Here is a 17,855-nt window from a genome sequence, read left to right on the forward strand (position 1 = left end):
ATTTTGTGCATAATGAAGAAGAATCTGAACAATGCATGACTCCTATTTCAACTCAACCTATAAAAAGTATGTAGTTTCTTAACTTTTTACTTCATCTCAGAAAAAAAAGAAAACTGATATTCTACTTTAAATGATTTGTGGCCTTTAGGAAATAACAGATCTTTGTGCATATTGACTCATTTGGTTTTACTACATCTAAGAGAAGGACATCTGGGCATGGGGGATGAGGGAAAGATGGGAAACAAGCTATGTGATCATTACTCATCCAGACTTAGAACTTTAAGGTTCTTGGTTTGAATTTCAGGATATTTGGCAAGGTACTTTTTTTCTACTATTCTTCCTCCCTTTATTATTATTTTTTTTTAGATTTTATTTATTCATTTGAGACAGACAGATACAAAGACAGAGAGAGAGAGCATGAGGCAGGAGAGAGGCACAGGATGAGGAAGAAGCAGACTCCCTGCTGAGCCAGGAACCCCATGTGGTTTGATCCCAGGAGCTGGAGGTCATGACCTGAGCCAAAGGCAGCCGCTTAAGCGTCTGAGCCACCCAGGTGCTCTCTTCCTTCCTTTAAATGCCCAATTAAACACATATACTTCACACACACACACAATGATATAAATAGTTGCCACCAGCATAAGGTAAGAAAACAATTACCTAAATGTTGGCATGAGCAAAGGAAGGTCGCGACTGAATCCCCAATGCCCAAGAAAAGAGGGAAATTATTGTTTTCCTAGGGAATACAAATCTCTTTTAAGTTACCAGATCTGAAAAATGAATTTATCCATCAATATTTCAGGGAACAGTGGTCAGATTTATGTGACATAAAATTCATTCAATTTCACAGAAAAAAAAATCCAGCCTCTTCTTTGTTATCCACAGAACCTATCTTACCCAACCAGGCAAAATAAGTTTAACCTTGACAAATTTTCTTCCTGCAGCAAATGTTTGCATCAACTGGCAGATTTTCCTGGCTGTGGATTTGTAATTACGTTCTGAATTTTGAAGAACAGATTAAATGACTACATAAGGATCTGAATATTACCATCCACAAATCTTTCTGCTAACTGATTACTATGAGTTATTATTAAATGAGTTTTCCACATTTCATAAGCATTTCCTGTGCTGGTCCATCCTTTGCAATACTACATATTGCCTCTAAGAAATGATTCAAAAATAAAATATGAGCTTCAAAGGAAATAAAGCCAACTGCATGATAGAATAGATTTCAAGGAAGATCTTTCTTATAATATCTGAGGGAAAGAACTTTAAACATACATTTTGCAAGGCAAAAAGCAGTTTTTAAGGTTTGCACATAAATGTTAAAATAAGTTTTATCAAAAGAACAAAAGTCTAAATTTATAAGCTGCAATGTTTAGAGGCTTAACATTTAAACTTTAATAATTTGGGCTGCAACTGTGATAGAAGTAATTTGTAAATATCACTTAGAGGCAAAATGCATTCTCTTCTCCGATGTTGAAATGGACTTCTAATCCGCTAGCCAGAGGGCATAGTTTAACTATCTCTATGGAAACCTTTTTTTTTTTTTTTTCATTTATTGCAGCATCTGAAGAAAGAACACACTGTGTACAGCAGGATAATGCAGTTGTCCTAGACTTTAATAAATTTGCTTTTCCAAGTTATTTACAGGTTTCTATCATATCCACAATCTTAGACATTAAGGCTGAGAGATACACAGAGTCTTCATAAAGTTCTACAGATATCTGGTTCTATTAATCCCCTTTGGCAAACTCCTATCGTACAATGTTTTATATTTGGAAAGTACATTCTAATCATTTCTATTTATCTTTTCAATTTCCGTAAGAATGGAGTAAGTTCTGAACAGAGGAAGTGTTGGCAAATATTGAAGGCAGAGGAGTCTGCTGGGCTTTCATAGAGATTTTATAACAGCGAGCAGAAGTTGAGAAGATAGAAGATCACCTTGTTGGAAAAGCCTTAATAAAGTCAGACAGACAAGGAGGCAGAACTGAGAGCCTAATGCTGGAACCCAGAGAAAGAAAGAGACCTACTAGACCTACTAGCTTCCAAGCTCAGTAGCCCATAATTGGTGAGTTTAGTGTGCTGGGAACTGGGATAAACATTTTATATAATTTATTGTCACTCAAATCTCACAACAGTCTTGTGAGAAAGATATTACCACCATTTTCAGATAAAGAAAGGAGGTTTATGGAAATTGCTCAATAAAAGTTAGGTCTCTTCTGGGGCTCCTAACTGGCTCAGTCAGTAGAGCCTGTGACTCTTGATCTCAGGGTCATGAGCTCAAGCCCCTGACTGGTCATTGAGCTTACTTTAAAAAAAAAAAAAAAAAAGATCCCTTCTCTGCTATTCTCCAGTCACCCACGGTGACCTGGAAGCTGGCTCTGCTGGTGGTGGTGAGGGCCTTCAGAGCCTGTCCCCGGAGAAAAGGGGGGAGACCAGGGATGGGTCTCTGCTCCCCAGTGAGATCTGGACCCCCTTACTGCCCTCAGTGTGTTGACAAATCAGTCGTGGATTGGGCCCTCTCGCCCTCCCTTGGGGATCTAACAATGGAGAGAATTCCCGGTGGATCGGTATTTATTGGTAAGAACAGAGCTTTAAAAGCTCAGGTGACTTAGAAGAGATGGTGCGAGGACTCAGCGTAGCCCAGCCGTGACCGCAGGTGTCCTCCCGAGGAGTGTCCCCCACAAGCTTATTGTCGAAACAAGAAGATAGGCCACGCTCAGGGATAATAAATCTATTTTAATTTTTTTTTATTTATTTATGATAGTCACAGAGAGATAGAGAAAGAGGCAGAGACACAGGCAGAGGGAGAAGCAGGCTCCATGCACCGGGAGCCCGACGTGGGATTCGATCCCGGGTCTCCAGGATCGCGCCCTGGGCCAAAGGCAGGCGCCAAACCGCTGCGCCACCCAGGGATCCCGATAAATCTATTTTAATAACATTAAAAAAAAAGGTGTTAGACATGATGATGTCTAACAAATGACGACCACTCATTCAGTTATCCTTGATTTCATGTTAGAAGTATTTGATGTACAACTACTTAATGCTAAGATAAAGTGCTAATCATTGAGAATACGAAAATAAAGAAGATAAACACAAGCCCTATCCTTACAGGGTTAACTTTGCTAGTCTAATGTAGCTTAGAGTCCATGTTCAAAAAATGAAAATAGCTAATACTTGCATAACATATGTTATATTCCAGGCACTGTTCTAAGTGCTTGACACATATTAATTCATTTAATTCTCCCAGCAACACTATAACATAAGTATTACCACCACTTCTCATTTATTACCACAGATGAGAAAACTCAGTCAAGGCTAGAGGTTGAGTCATTTCCCTAAAGATTCCTTGTTGTTGACAAAGTCAGGATTTGAACCCAAGTGGTCTAATATGAGGGACTTAACTAATCTACCATTCTTTCTCTCTAAAATTGCTTATTGAAATAGTTTGATTAGAATCCTCTCTCATTGAGTCCCAGGCCTGTAGGATGTTAAATGAAGGATATATTCCTCTAAGAGAGTTCAAAATGAGAAAAGAGAGACAGAAATAACATCTCCTTAAAGTACAGGAAAGAGGAGAGTTTTGGAGGATATAATAAATCAGAGAGGTCAGGGATTTGGGAATACACATAAGGATAAAAAAGACATGGTCCATGACTCACAAGGGATTTACTTGCCCTATGGGGACAGGAAAGTGTTCTCTGAGGAAATGATGTTTGAGATCACCTAAAGAATTTGGGACAAGTTCCCCAGAGCAGAAGGAACAATCTGTGGAAGTCTTGGGGCAGAAGAAAGCACAGTGTAATCAAAGAACTGAGAGAAGCCCAGTTGGCTGAACACAGAGATGGGAGAGGAGTGTGGCATCAGAAAGAAATGTGATATTGATCAAGAGAGTCGAGCCCTGTAAGCCATGTTGAGACTTTGGACTTTATTCTGTGGCAAGAGTAGGCTACTGAAAGGCTTTTAAACACAGGATAGTCATTGTGGTGAATGTGCTTTTTGAAATGATTACTTTGCCAAGAGTAGAGTACAAATTAAAAAGGGGAGAAATGTATGTAAAAAGATCTATTAGGGGAGGAGCTAGGATGACTGAGTAGTAGGAGGACCCTAGGCTTGGCTCATCCCTCAAACATAGCTAGATAAGTATCAAATCATTCTGAATACCCAAGAAATTGATCTGAGGAGTGACAGAACAAAGTGCACAATGAGAAGGAGAGAAGAAGCCACATCTTGGAAGGTAGGAGTTGCAGAGACGTGATTCAGGGAGAAAAGGAATGTGGGTGCTTCAGGGGGAGAGCAAATGGAGAAAGGGGGGGAGAAAAAGAGACAGACAGACAGACACAGAGAAGTGCACAAGGGATCGCTAAGGAAAACACTTCCAAAAAAAAAAAAAAAAAAAAAAAAGAAAGAAAGAAAGAAAAAGAAAACACTTTCCCCAAGACAATGACTGGAAAAATGAGAGGGGTTGATTTTCATGAGTTTGTACAACCAGCAGGACTGGTTTTAGAAGCTGGCATTTTAGAGGTCTGCAAGCATGGTTGGAGTAGAGCCCACCGGGAGCTGCAGTACTCCTGTGGCAAAGGAGGGTGAATAACCTGGTAGTGGACAGCAGGATCCCCTGGGATGCACTGGGAAATATGGTTCCCCCTTCTTGGAGTACATCTGGGAGCGATGGCATTGCCTCTCCAGGGTCAAAAGAGCCAGCGGGTGCCATTACCATCCCTCACACTCCAGCATAGGCGCAGAGACACAGGCTGAGGGCAGCGAACCTGGACACTGGCTCTTTGCTGAGCTTTACTCCAAACTCCATACCCCTGTGCTTCCATTCAACTGCCCTTGTGGGACACACTGGTACCAGCTCATATCATAGGAGTCCCAGAAGAAGAGAGGGAATAATGCGTGGAAGGTTTACTGGAGGAAATTATAGCTGAAAACTTCCCTAATCTGAGGAAGGAAACAGACATTCAAATCCAGAGGCAAAGAGAACTCCCATAAAATACAATTATAAGAGAATATTATGAAAAATGATATACCACCATATTGGACAGTCTGGAAGAAATGGATGAATTCCTAAAAACATAAAAACTACCAAAACTGAAACAGGAAGAAATAGAAAACTTGAACAGACTAATAAACAGCAAAGAAATTGAATCAGTAACCAAAGATCTCCCAACAAACAAAAGTCCAGGGCCAGATGGTTTCCCAGGGGAATTCTACCAAACATTTAAAGAAGAGGAGTACCTGGGTGGTTCAGTTGGTTAAGTATCTACCTTTGACGCAGGTCATGATCCAAGGGTCCTGGGATGGAGCCCTGTGTCTGGCTCTCTGCTCAGCAGGGAGTCTGCTTCTTCCTCTCCTTCTGCCCTCCCCCGCCCCATGTGTGTGCTCTCTCTCACACACACACTGTCTGTCTCTCTCTCTCAAATAAATATATAAAATATTTTTTTTAAAGAAGACTTGATATGTATTCTTCTCAAACTGTTCCCAAAAAAATAGAAATGGAAGAAAAACTTCCAAACTCATTCTACAAAGCCAGCATTACCTTGATTCCGAAACCAAAGACCCCACTTACAAGGAAAAATATAGACCAATATACCTGATGAACATGGATGCAAATTCTCAACAAAATAGTAGCAAATTGAGTCCAATAGTACATTAAAAGAATCATTCACCATGATCAAATGGGATTTATTCCTGGTTTATAAGGTAGTTCAATATTCACAAATCAGTTAATATGATACACCATATTAAGAAAAGAAAGAGGGATCCCTGGGTGGCGCAGTGGTTTGGTGCCTGCCTTTGGCCCAGGGCGCGATCCTGGAGACCCGGGATCAAATCCCACATCGGGCTCCCGGTGCATGGAGCCTGCTTCTCCTTCTGCCTGTGTCTCTGTCTCTGTCTCTGTCTCTCTCTCTCTCTCTCTCTGTGTGTGTGACTATCATAAATAAATAAAAAAATTTAAAAAAAATTTAAAAAAAAGAAAAGAAAGAATAAAAACTATATGATCCTCTCAACAGATGTAGAAAAAGCATCTCACAAAGTACAGCATCCATTCTTCATAAAAACCCTCAACAAAGTAGGGATAGGAACATATGTCAACATCATAAAGCCCATATAACAAAAGACCCACAGCTAATATAATCCTGAATGGGGAAAAATCGAGAGCTTTTCTTCTATGGTCAGGAACAAGACAGGGATATCCATTATCACTGCTGTTATTTAACACAGTACTGGAAGTCCTAGCCTCAGCAATCAGGCACACAAAGAAATAAAAGGCATTCATATCTGCAAGGAAGAAGTCAAACTTTCACTATTCACAGATGACATTATACTCTATATAGAAAATCCAAATGACTCCACCAAAAAACTAACAGTGATACACAAGTTCAGTAAGCTGCAGGATCAACATACAGAAATGGCTTGCATTTCTACACACTAATAATGAGGCAGCAGAAAGAGAAACCAAGGAATCCATCTCATTTACAATTGCATCAAGAACTTGATATGTATTAGGAATAAACCTAACCAAAAGAGGTAAAGGATCTGTACTCTGAAAACTATAAAACACTGATGAAAGAAATTGAAGATGATACAAAAAAATGGGAAGACATTCCATGCTCATGGAAGAATAAATTTTGGTAAAATGTCTATACTACCCAAAGCAATCTACATATTTAATGCAATCCCTATCAAAATGTCACCAGCATTTTTCACAGAGCTAGAACAACCAATCCAAAAATTTGTATGGAACCACAAAAGACTCCACATAGCCAAAGTAACCTTGAAAAAGGAAAGTAAAGCTGGAGGCAACACAACCCTTGACTTGAAGTTATATTGCAAATCTGTATTCAAGACAGTATGGTACTAGTACAAAAACAGACACAGAGATCAATGGAAAAAAGACAGTCTCTTCAACAAATGGTGTTAGGAAAACTGGACAGCAACATGTAAAAAGAATGAAACTGGACCACTTTCTTACACCATACATCAAAATAAATTCAAAATGAATGAAAGGCCTAAACATGAGACAGAAAACAATTCACATCCTAGAGGAGAACATAGATAGGCAGCAACCTCTTTGACATCAGTCGTAGCAACTTCCTACTAGATATGTCTCCTGAGAGAAGGAAAACAGAGGCAAAAATGGACAATTGAGACTTCATCAAGATAAAAAGCTTCTGCATAGCGAAGGAAATAATCAACAAAACTAAAAGGCAACCTTCAGAATGGGAGAAGATATTTGCAAATGGCATATCTGGTAAAGGATTAGTATCCAAAATCCATAAAGAACTTCCAAACTCAACACCCAAAAAACAAATAATCTAGTTAAGAAATGGGCAGGAGGGCAGCTCCGGTGGCTCAGTGGTTTAGCACCGCCTGCAGCCCAGGGTGTGATCCTGGAGACCTGGGATTGAGTCCCACGTCCGGCTCCCTGCATGGAGCCTGCTTCTCCCTCTGCCTCTCTGTCTCTTTCTGTGTCTCTCATGAATAAATAAATAAAATCTTAAAAAAAAAAAAAAAGAAATGGGCAGGAGACATGAATAGACATTTTTCCGAAGAAGACATCCAGATGGCTAATAGACACATGAAAAGATGCTTAACAATTCATCATTAGGGAAATACAAATCAAAACTACAATGACATATCACTTACACCTGTCAGAATGGCTAAAATTAACGACATAGGAAACAACAGTTGTTGGTGAGGATGTTGAGAATGGGAAACCTTCTTATACTATTAGTGGGAATACAATCTGGTACAGCCAATCTGGAAGACAGTAAGAGGTTCCTCAAAAAGTTAAAAATAGGAGTACCCTATGGTGCAGCGATTGTATTACTAGGTATTTACCCAAAGGATACAAAAATACTGATTGGAAAGGATACATGTACCCCTATGTTTACAGCAGCATTATCAACAATAGCCAAATTATGAAAAGATCTCAAATGTCCAATAACTGATGAATGGATAAAGAAGTGGTATATATATATATATATATATATATATATATATATATATATAGTGAAATACTATCCAGTGATAACAAAGAATGAAATCTTGCCTTTTGCAACAGCATGGATGGAGGTAGAGTGTATTATGCTAATGGAAATAGAGAAAAACAAATACCACATGATTTCACTTTTAAATGGTATTTGGAATTTATGTGTCATTTAAGAAATATGGCACTGAAGAAATGAAACAAATGAACATAGAGGGAGAAAAGGGAAAGGCAAACCATAAAACAGACTCTTAACTATAGAGAACAGACTGAGTGTTGCTGGAGGGGATGTGGATGGGGAGGTGGGTTGAATGGGTGATGGGTATTGAGGAGGGCACTAGTTGTGATGAGCACTGGGTCTTGTAAGTGACAAATCATTGAATTCAACTCCTGAAACTAATATTACACAATATGTTAACTAACTGGAATTTAAATAAAAACTTGGGAAAGAAAAGAGGCCATTGCCATGGTCTAAGCGAGGTTTGATGGTGGGCTAGATTAGGGTGTTGGCAGCGGGGATGAAGAAGAGATGGAAGATTCAAAGATAAATGGAAATATGTAGGACTTGATGATTGATGGAAAGAAAGAACAGAGTCAAGGACATCCAGAGGTAGAAGTCTAGTGCCTGAATAATTATCAAATGAATTAATGGAGTAATGCTAGCATGTTGAAGGGCAGGTGGAAGGAGCCAAGGGGTGGGATATAGGATGGTGGTATGGCAGCTGAAAGAGAAAACAGGTATTGATGCCTAGGGTGAGAGGAGTAGGAGAAGCGTTAGTGGGTATAGGCAGTCTTCCAGCTGGGGAGGCTCCTGAAGCTTCTTTGGCATTTTCAAAAACAATTTGTTTTTATTTTTATTTTTTTATGAATTTCCTTTAGCTATCTGGTACAGATTTATTGCTGAAGACAGAATTTGAGCAAACATTTTAAAATGGAGAGCAGTTACTAGTCAATTCATATATTAACATCCCACTGATATTTTCTTTATTAACTCAAATTGACTTTGGGCAGAAGACTCTTGCACTTATTAAGTCATCATTGCTGACATTAGATCTCTTCCACTGGAAGGAGAATCCCTAACCTACCTGAAATTGATTTTAAAAAAGCGTATTTATAAGAGCATTATATGACTTTTTTAAAAGATTTTTTAAAATTTTTTTGAGAGAGAAAGAGAGCACGAGCAGGAGGAGGGGCAGAAGGAGAGGGAAAAGCAGGCTCCCCAATGAGCAAGGAGCCCAACACAGGGCTCAATCCTGGGACCCCAGGATCATGACCTGAGTTGAAGGCAGGCACTTAACTAATTGAACCACCCAGGCACCCTGACCATTCTATGACTCTTGCTATATAATTTCTAATACAACAAGTTACAAATTATGGCTAAGTTCCCAAACTAGCTCATAAGTATTTATTTTAAGCCTTAATATAATTAGACTAAGATTCTATATAAATCATATTGAAGAGATTCACCACATTTATTCAACAAATTCAATCGAGTATCTATGATTTCATAGACCTGTTTATGCGCTGAGAAGTCAACAATAAACAACACAAAGTCCCCTGCAGTCCAGTTGGAAGTAAAAGGCTGAAGATCGGAAGTAGTGACAAGGTTTTCTTTCCTCTTCTACCTTGACCCCTTTCTCATTTTTCTATCACAAGAATGGAAAGTAGAAACTGCAGGGAATGTAGAAGAGTGAAGTTTACAGTAAAAATGTAATAAGCTTTCCTTCTTGCCTCTTCTCCCCTTCCCAGATGCTGACCATAGTTTTCCCTTCCTTTGTGTTCCTTCTCTTTATGGAGACTCTCTTTCGTGAAAAACTGGATATAAGCAGTAAATCAGTGGCAGGAATGTGGAGTAGGACAGGGATTGAGAGATCGGGGAAAAAAATAATCTTGAGAAGAGCAAGACAGGATTATAAGGAAGAGAGAGAGGAAAATGTGTGGTTCCAACAGGAGGAAAAATGTCCCCATCAAAACCAGAAGAGGCAGCAGTTCATATGCAAGATACTCAGATTAATAGATTTTATAGGATTTACTATTCTTTGTAGGGTTTCCACTCAACTGTTTTTTTTAAAGGAAAATAATTCTCAGAAAGGCAAATTTTATTTAAGAAAAGCTAATAAATCAGACTCTTTTCTAATACAACTACCAAAAGGTAATTTCCTAATGAATTAGTTGGCCAAGAGCTATACACTTGTTCTTGAAAATAGAAGCTGACTATTGCTAACTTCAGCAGAAAAGGAATTTGTTGGAAAGGTATAGGAGAGATCCCAGATTGGATATGACGGCTGGAGTCCAAGGCTGGAAATTTGATAGGAGTTGGGGAAGGTTATGGAACTGGAAGCAGGCCAAAGTCCCACGGAAGGAATGGTCTGTTTGGGGTGTCTCAGTGGACACAACCGCCACCACTGCCCTCCACTGCTACTAGGCGCCCCTCCATTTGTCAGTTCAGAACTATCCCCACATGGTAGTGTCACTTACCCCAGATTCAAAACACTGGGAAGAAGCATCTAATTGGCTTTGTGCATGAGGGACTAGGGAGAGGGAGTGTCTGGCTCTGTCACTTCCAAGAATCACAATTGGTTATTATGTAATACAAACAGATTTGGAGTAATTAATTTCTTCTATTTGATTTACTCCAATTTAAGCAAAACATGATTGGTAAAATTATTATTTTTTTTTAAGATTTCATTTTTATTTATTCACGAGAGACACAGAGAGAGAGATAGAGACATAGATAGAGGGAGAAGCAGGCTCCTCACAGGGAGCCTGATGTGGGACTAGATCCCCAGACCCAGGATCAGGCCCTGATCTGAAGGCAGATGCTCAACCACTGAGACACCCAGGTGTCCCTGTAAAATTATTTTAAAATAATATTTCCTCTAGGAAATAGTTCACATTTTTTCCTCATAAAATGAATGATAGTGATTTGAAAATCCCTGATGGATGAATAGGAAATTTCGTTACAACAGAAATTGAGTTCATTAATTATAAATCGGAATGGATAATGCTATTCAAAGCTTCACATTTCACCTGGAAAGAATCTAATTAACAAGATTGCTTTTTATAAATTAATTTTCTGACCTATTTCCTTATAGAATTGAAACTAGACCCAAATATATTTGTTCTAGTTACTTGTTATATTTGAGCTTGAAATCTTTATATTTGGAATTCTATGTATTGTTATAACACATGTTAAGTTCAAATGAATTTTTAAACTAAAATTACAAATATTGAGAACAATAGCTTTGAGGAGCATGTATTACTATCATACCACATTCAATATTTGTGCTTATATTCCCTACCAATTCTAATTGCTTAAGTGAACTTTCTCACAAATCTAACATTGTGATGTTTTGATTAAGGAATCTTTGGGGAAATAAGTTTCTTCAAGAGGAAGTTAAGGTGTTAAAGCCAATAAGAAGCTTCAAAAAGCATGCAAAGCAAGGCTTCCTGAACGTGTTAACAGGACAGCAACACCTCTGTACATAGCCTCTGTTTTATCCCTGCTAAGGTGAAGATAAAATTCCCTTTGAGGTAATTATGAAGTCTGCAAAGTTTGTGTTCTTCTCAGGTACAAGGCATGCTGGGACCTCAGCAGCAAGAGAGCATCTCAGGCTTGGCACAATGGGGGCTGCAGGTGCTGGTCATGCCTGTTTTGTGAGCTTGGCCAAATTCTGGGGCTTATCAGTGGTTGGCCAGGGCATGGAGGGAGGGTTTCTGAGTGCTGAAGCTTAGGAACGGAAGAACTTACCACCCTCCAATATGCCAGTAGGCAGTGCACAGGGTAAGAGGACCCAGCAATGGGGAAGCCACTTCCGTAGAAGCTAGTTAGGGTTCCATGGCACTACTCACCCCAGGGATTCAGGGTGGAGCCATATGGAGAAAGGATGGCAATTGGGGTCTACACCCAGATCCAAGGACACACTGAGGGTATAGGGACAGTAACAGAATTCCAAGCCCCCCTATACTTCCCACCTCAGGAGCAGCAGAGGCAAGACTAAGCCTGCTCTCACATATTTGGAAGTGACCATCAGGAGACATAGTGTTGAGCAGCTAGGAAAACAGAGAAAGTCAAAGTGAGTTAAGGCTGAAATCAGCCTCCTCCCTTTTATCAACTCGGAGTGACCTATCCCCCACTTTGGACTCCCGAGTCCCTGTTTCAATTCCCTGCCCATATCAAAATACTGATAGGATGTTCCTATTCCTTTTGATCATTAACTGAAATGTACTAAACATTTTAGTGGCTTAGTACTGACTCATTTTGAAACTCCCACTTCTAGCTCATGCTATGCAAGAGGTCAAGGGCAGACCTATTAACCAGGGTCTCCAAGTAACTCTGACACAAAGGATCCTGCCCTCAAGTAGCTGATTCCCAACCAAAGGTTTTTCCTCTTTGGAAAACTGAAACTGAAAGACCTAGAGGTAATTAGCCCAATGATGGGGCACTGGAACTGAAATGTCATATCTAGTCAGGCTGGGGCAGCTGTTTGGGTACAGGAAGAGCCAAAGTTATGGAAGAATAGGAATTATGAACAAGGGAGAGAGGTCAGTTGGTAGAGAACACACAGAGCAGGTGCAGAAGGAGTCTCATTTCCTTGTGGCTCTCTAATGCCCAGCTCCAGGGCCCTGAATGTCTGGCTCAGTGGTGGTATTGGGGTTCTTGTCCCTGGGTTCCCATGAGATTCCTCCCCATGTATTTCTTGAATTGCCTTGAGGAAAGTATTGTTCCTCGCAACAAAATGATCCCCAATCTACAACAAAGCTATAGTGTGTTTAAATCAATGTATTAACTCAACCAATCATTATATATTAATCTTTGTGTTTAGTTGCAGTAAAGAGATATTTTATTTAGTGGGGGCAGGAGAGAGGGAGTCACAAAATCATTCAGGCCTATTTTTAAAGGGGCCTTAACAGCCTGGGTGGGTCGGTGGTTTAGCACTGCCTTCAGCCCAGGGCATGATCCTGGAGACCCAGGATCGAGTCCCACATTGGGCTCCCTGCATGGAGCCTGCTTCTCCCTCTGCCTGTGTCTCTGCCCCTCCCTTTCTCGCTCTCTCCATGTCTCTCACAAATAAATAAATAAAATCTTTTTAAAAAATAAATAAAGGGGCCCTAAAGGTATATCTAATGTCCTCATTTGATTGGGTGAATTATGGGGGTAAAGATCAGAAGAGATATCTTCCCTTTTCATTATGTTGGTGCAGACGTAGGCACATGTGTGTGTACTTGTTGGAAGCTTATTTTCTGTCGCTGTTGGCTGATCTCATGATGGGCCTGTCTACCAGGATCTGTAGCACACACTGTTCTGCCCGGGTGCCTCCAATTCTCATACCAACCTTCATCTTTGTCACTCCTTCTGCCCCTTGTCCTAGAGCCTTAAATATGTTTTTGTATTTTCTGATCCATTCATCTCTAGTACCCAGTAAGACTTCTTTCCCATAACTCTCTTACCTCTCTGGAGAATATGAGCCCAAACCTTATATATCATTAGACATAGGGTAATCAATTCCTGATAACATAGCACTGCTGCAACAGATTCTTTCATTAATAGTGATGTACTTGAATGAGATATCACAGACTTATTTTGAAAACAGCCCTGCTATATTTCTACTGGGCCATACAATATAGAACTAGGTGGCATTTGATAAACATCATTCACCTCTGGAGGGCTTCTTCCTTTCCCAGCAGGAAGCTAGGGTTTTTCTCAGGGGCGCTGCTACAGGAACCTGCTGAGGCATTACAGTGGACTGCAATGACTTGTTTTCAATTACTTGTCTATCTCCTTTGAGACTGAGCTCCTTTCAGAATCTTTTATAGATTGAGTGTGGAGCACAGAGACTAAATATGGATTATAATAGGGCTTATAAAGGTTCCATTGTAATAGAACCTTTTGAGGTTCTAAAGAGAATTAAGAGTAAATTAGTTTAAATTAAGTGCATGTAAAGCATTTGCAGTATTATGACTGTTCAATAAACATTAGCAGCTATTGTTATTAACACTATTATTAATAAAATTTGCTTCCTTATACCCAGGTTTCTGTCTGGGTATCTTTGCAGGTGACATGTCATTCAGAAATAGGTAATGCAGAAGGAGATGAAATCTGGCAGTTGGAGCAAAATAATGAGTTCATTTTTAGATATTACCTTCACTGCCGATTCACTACCTATGAAGAGACCCAGGCATAAAGCTGACTTAAGACACAGACTCATAGTTGGGATTCAAATGTTAACTAATTGAAAGAGTGCTCATTCAATAAATCATTCATTCAGTGAAAGAGTTCTTAGCCCTGACTTAATCCTAGCTACTTAATAACTTTGAAAGAAGGGTTCAAAGCAATCTTATGTTTACTTAAAAATGTATGCACCATTAGCTCTATTATGTGTCATAATACTAAAAAACTGGAAAACACTGATCCGTATGTTTTAAAAACTCCTCCACCAAATAACAAATGCTTATTTAGTACCTTCTATTATGGGGCCCCAATAAATCACCAGTGTTCATTGGGTTGCAACCAATTTCGGATTCACTGCTTAAACATCCAAGCTCACCATGGATGTTCAAAAAGACTTAAGATGCCTGATCTCTTGAGTATCTCTTTTTTCCCATCACAAGTCCTTAAGCCTCTCTAGTATTGAGATGACACATCAATTCTTAAAAAATCTCCCTAATCTATTCTGCAATTGTAAAAATGTAGAAGATGAAGGTGGAGGAGATGGAGGAAGAAGGAATGAAAGAAGGAAGGAAGGAAGGAAGGAAGGAAGGAAGGAAGGAAGGAAGGAAGGAAGGAAGGAAGGAAGGGAAAGATGGTTCTATGTCTGATGAAGTTTTGGAATATAGGTGAGGTCTGGAGCCAATGACCAAGAAAGAATTCTTAAGACATCTTTGGTGCAAAATGGTGGTTTTATTAAAGCCTGGGGACAGGATCCCTGGGCAGAAGAGCTGCTGCCCTGGGCCAGTGAGGGGTGGCGGATTATATACCTTGGAGTTGGGAAGGGTCTGGGGATAGCGTACGCTCTAAGGAATTTTGGAAGCAAGGTTTCCAGGACCTTGAGGGGGCTAGCTATGGTTGGGAAAACGTCACTTATTACCATCTAATAAAACTTGAGTCATGAGACACTTCAGATGTGTATCGGTAGGCCATGTGCTTGGGGGATGGTTACCAACACGTATCTTGGGGGTTTAGAAATAAAGGGAAATTTCTAAAGGAATTTTTATATGTCAAAGTAGACTTACAGGCTCCTGGGGGTCGGGCTATGATTACCTTTTGCCCTTAGCAAAGTATGAACATTGAGGCAGTTGTGTCCATAGAGGAATGTCCCTTTGCCTGTTTCAGGAACTTGTCAAGGGGATCCCTGGGTGGCTCAGCTGTTTGGCACCTGCCTTTGGCCCAGGGTGTGATCCTGGAGTCCCCAGATCGAGTCCCACATCGGGCTCCCTGCATGGAGCTTGCTTCTCCCTCTGCCTGTGTCTGCCTCTGTGTGTGTGCGTGCGTGTGTGTGTGTGTGTGTGTGTGTGTGTGTCTTTCATGAATAAATAAGTAAAATCTTTAAGAATAAATAAATAAGGGCAGCCCGGGTGGCTCAGTGCTTTAGCGCCACCTTTAGCCCAGAGCCTCATCCTGGAGACCTGGGATCAAGTCCCACATCAGGCTCCCTGCATGGAGCCTGCTTCTCCCTCTGCCTGTGTCTCTGCTTCTCTCTGTGTTTCTCATGAATAAATAAATAAAATCTTAAAAAAAAAAAAAAGGATTTGTCAATGTGCTGCCCCAAGCTCATGCCCTGTCCTCAGCTAGCCCTGTTACCCCATCATGTCCATATCACTAAATGGGTAGCAAGTAGGGGGACATCAATTGCTCTTTCCCTTCCTTTTTTCTTTTTTTTTTTTTTAGATTTTTAATTTTTATTTTAGTTCCAGTTTACTTAACATACTGTTACATTATTTTCAGGTGTATTCCCTTCCCTTTTTTTAAAAAATATTTTAAGTAATCTCTGCACCCAGCATGGGGCTCAAACTTACAACCCTGCAATCAAGAGCCTCATGCTCTACTCATGTAGCCAACCAGGAAACCCCCTTTCTTTTGCTTACAATACTATGATGAGTAGGGATCATTAAAAAATTGGTTGAATAACAGTCTGCTTTCTCTGGTTCCATCAAAGATAAGGCCTATAGCAGTGACCAAGTGGCAAGACTTAATAACAGGGCATTTGATGTGACTTTTCTTTCCTGAAGGTTACTATCAATCTTACGCATTCACTAGCATTTCTCTTTCACATCACCTCTATCCTTATTTCCTTCCTTTCCTGTCAGGGTTTTGCCCTAACAAACTTACTTCTTAAAACATCTCTGCATTTTATTCCAAAAGATTTTGACTGATAAAGTTAAGTTCAAAAATGCTTAAAATCACATTCCCATTTCTAGATTAAAAGAAGCTCGAATTACAGGGAATTGCTCATGTCTTTCACCAGTCAGGTTCTGTTGAGTGCAATTCACTGAGACATCACTATGGAAACTACAGGGTGTAGCAGGAGATAATACCAGTGACTCAGCAGGTGTACTTCCTTTCAAGTCAGTAGTACCCAATGCCCTGACAAGATGCCAGGCAAACACCATACTATGGCTGTTTCATTTTTTTAAGTGGTATATACATTGACATTCATTAGGCTAAGGTGCAAATCAGGCTTCAGATCAGCCAAAACATGAGCAGGAAAAACAGCAAGAGGAAGATCAGAGTCAAATGATGAAGGAGAAAGAAAAAAAAAAAAGTAAACTTCCATTCTACTCAACTTTGTAAATCAGTGAATGCTGGCCTCGGGTGACCAGAATTGATTACTCAGGGGACTCTGTAAGGGAAGTATGTGCTTTCCGGCTAGGCCCTTTCTTATTGCCTGTAAGTGTGAGATATTGCTAGATAATGAAACAGCTTTCCTATCTGGTGTTTTTGTTTGTTTGTTTTTCTTAATGAATTGTAAACTGCTTAAAATTTGCAGTTTTGAATCTTGATTTTAAAAAGGAAGGATCCCGGGGATCCCTGGGTGGCTCAGCGGTTTGGTGCCTGCCTTTGGCCGGGTGTGTGATCCTGGAGTCCAGGGATGGAGTCCCGCGTCAGGCTCCCTGCATGGAGCCTGCTTCTCCCTCTGCCTGTGTCTCTGCCTCTCTCTGTCTCTCATGAATAAATAAATAAAATCTTTAAAAAAAAAAAAAAAAAAGGAAGGATCCCTGTTGTTATTTCTGTAGTTGCTTGGCTAAATTTGACCAGCGTAAGGTTTCTCAACAATGGCACTATTGATATTTTGTACCAGATAATTCTTTGTTGTGGGGGTGTTGTCTAATGCATCCCTCCCTGGCTTCTACCTACTAGAGGCTAACAACAACCCTTTCCCCACCAGGTGTAACAATAAAAAAAAGTCTCAGACATTGTCAAATGTCTCCGAAGGTTCAAAACTGGCCCCAGTTGAGAACCAGAGGGCTAAAAGTAAAAAGTCCTGCTCCAAGGTAACTGGTAGCTAGAAATCCAGACTCTTATAAACATTTTTAAGAAAAAAAGTAAGCTTTTTACTAAACTCCTAAACTTCAATGACAGAAGATTAAGACTCATTTTATTTTTAAAGATTTCATTTATTTATTAATGAGAGACAACACAGAGAGAGTCAGAGACACAAGCAGAGGGTGAAGCAGGCTCCATGCAAGGATCCCGACGCCCGAAGTGGGATGCGGGATGTGGGACTGGATTCCTGGTCTCCAGGATCATACCAGGATCACGTCCTGGGCTGAAGGCGGCGCTAAACCGCTGAGAGCCCCCGCCCCCCGCCCCCCTCACCGTGGCTGCCCTTTTTTAAAAAAAAGTCATTCCCCTTTCTGA

The sequence above is a fragment of the Vulpes vulpes genome, chromosome 13, assembly GCF_048418805.1.
Source record: "Vulpes vulpes isolate BD-2025 chromosome 13, VulVul3, whole genome shotgun sequence".
In the NCBI taxonomy this organism is placed as follows: Eukaryota; Metazoa; Chordata; class Mammalia; order Carnivora; family Canidae; genus Vulpes; species Vulpes vulpes.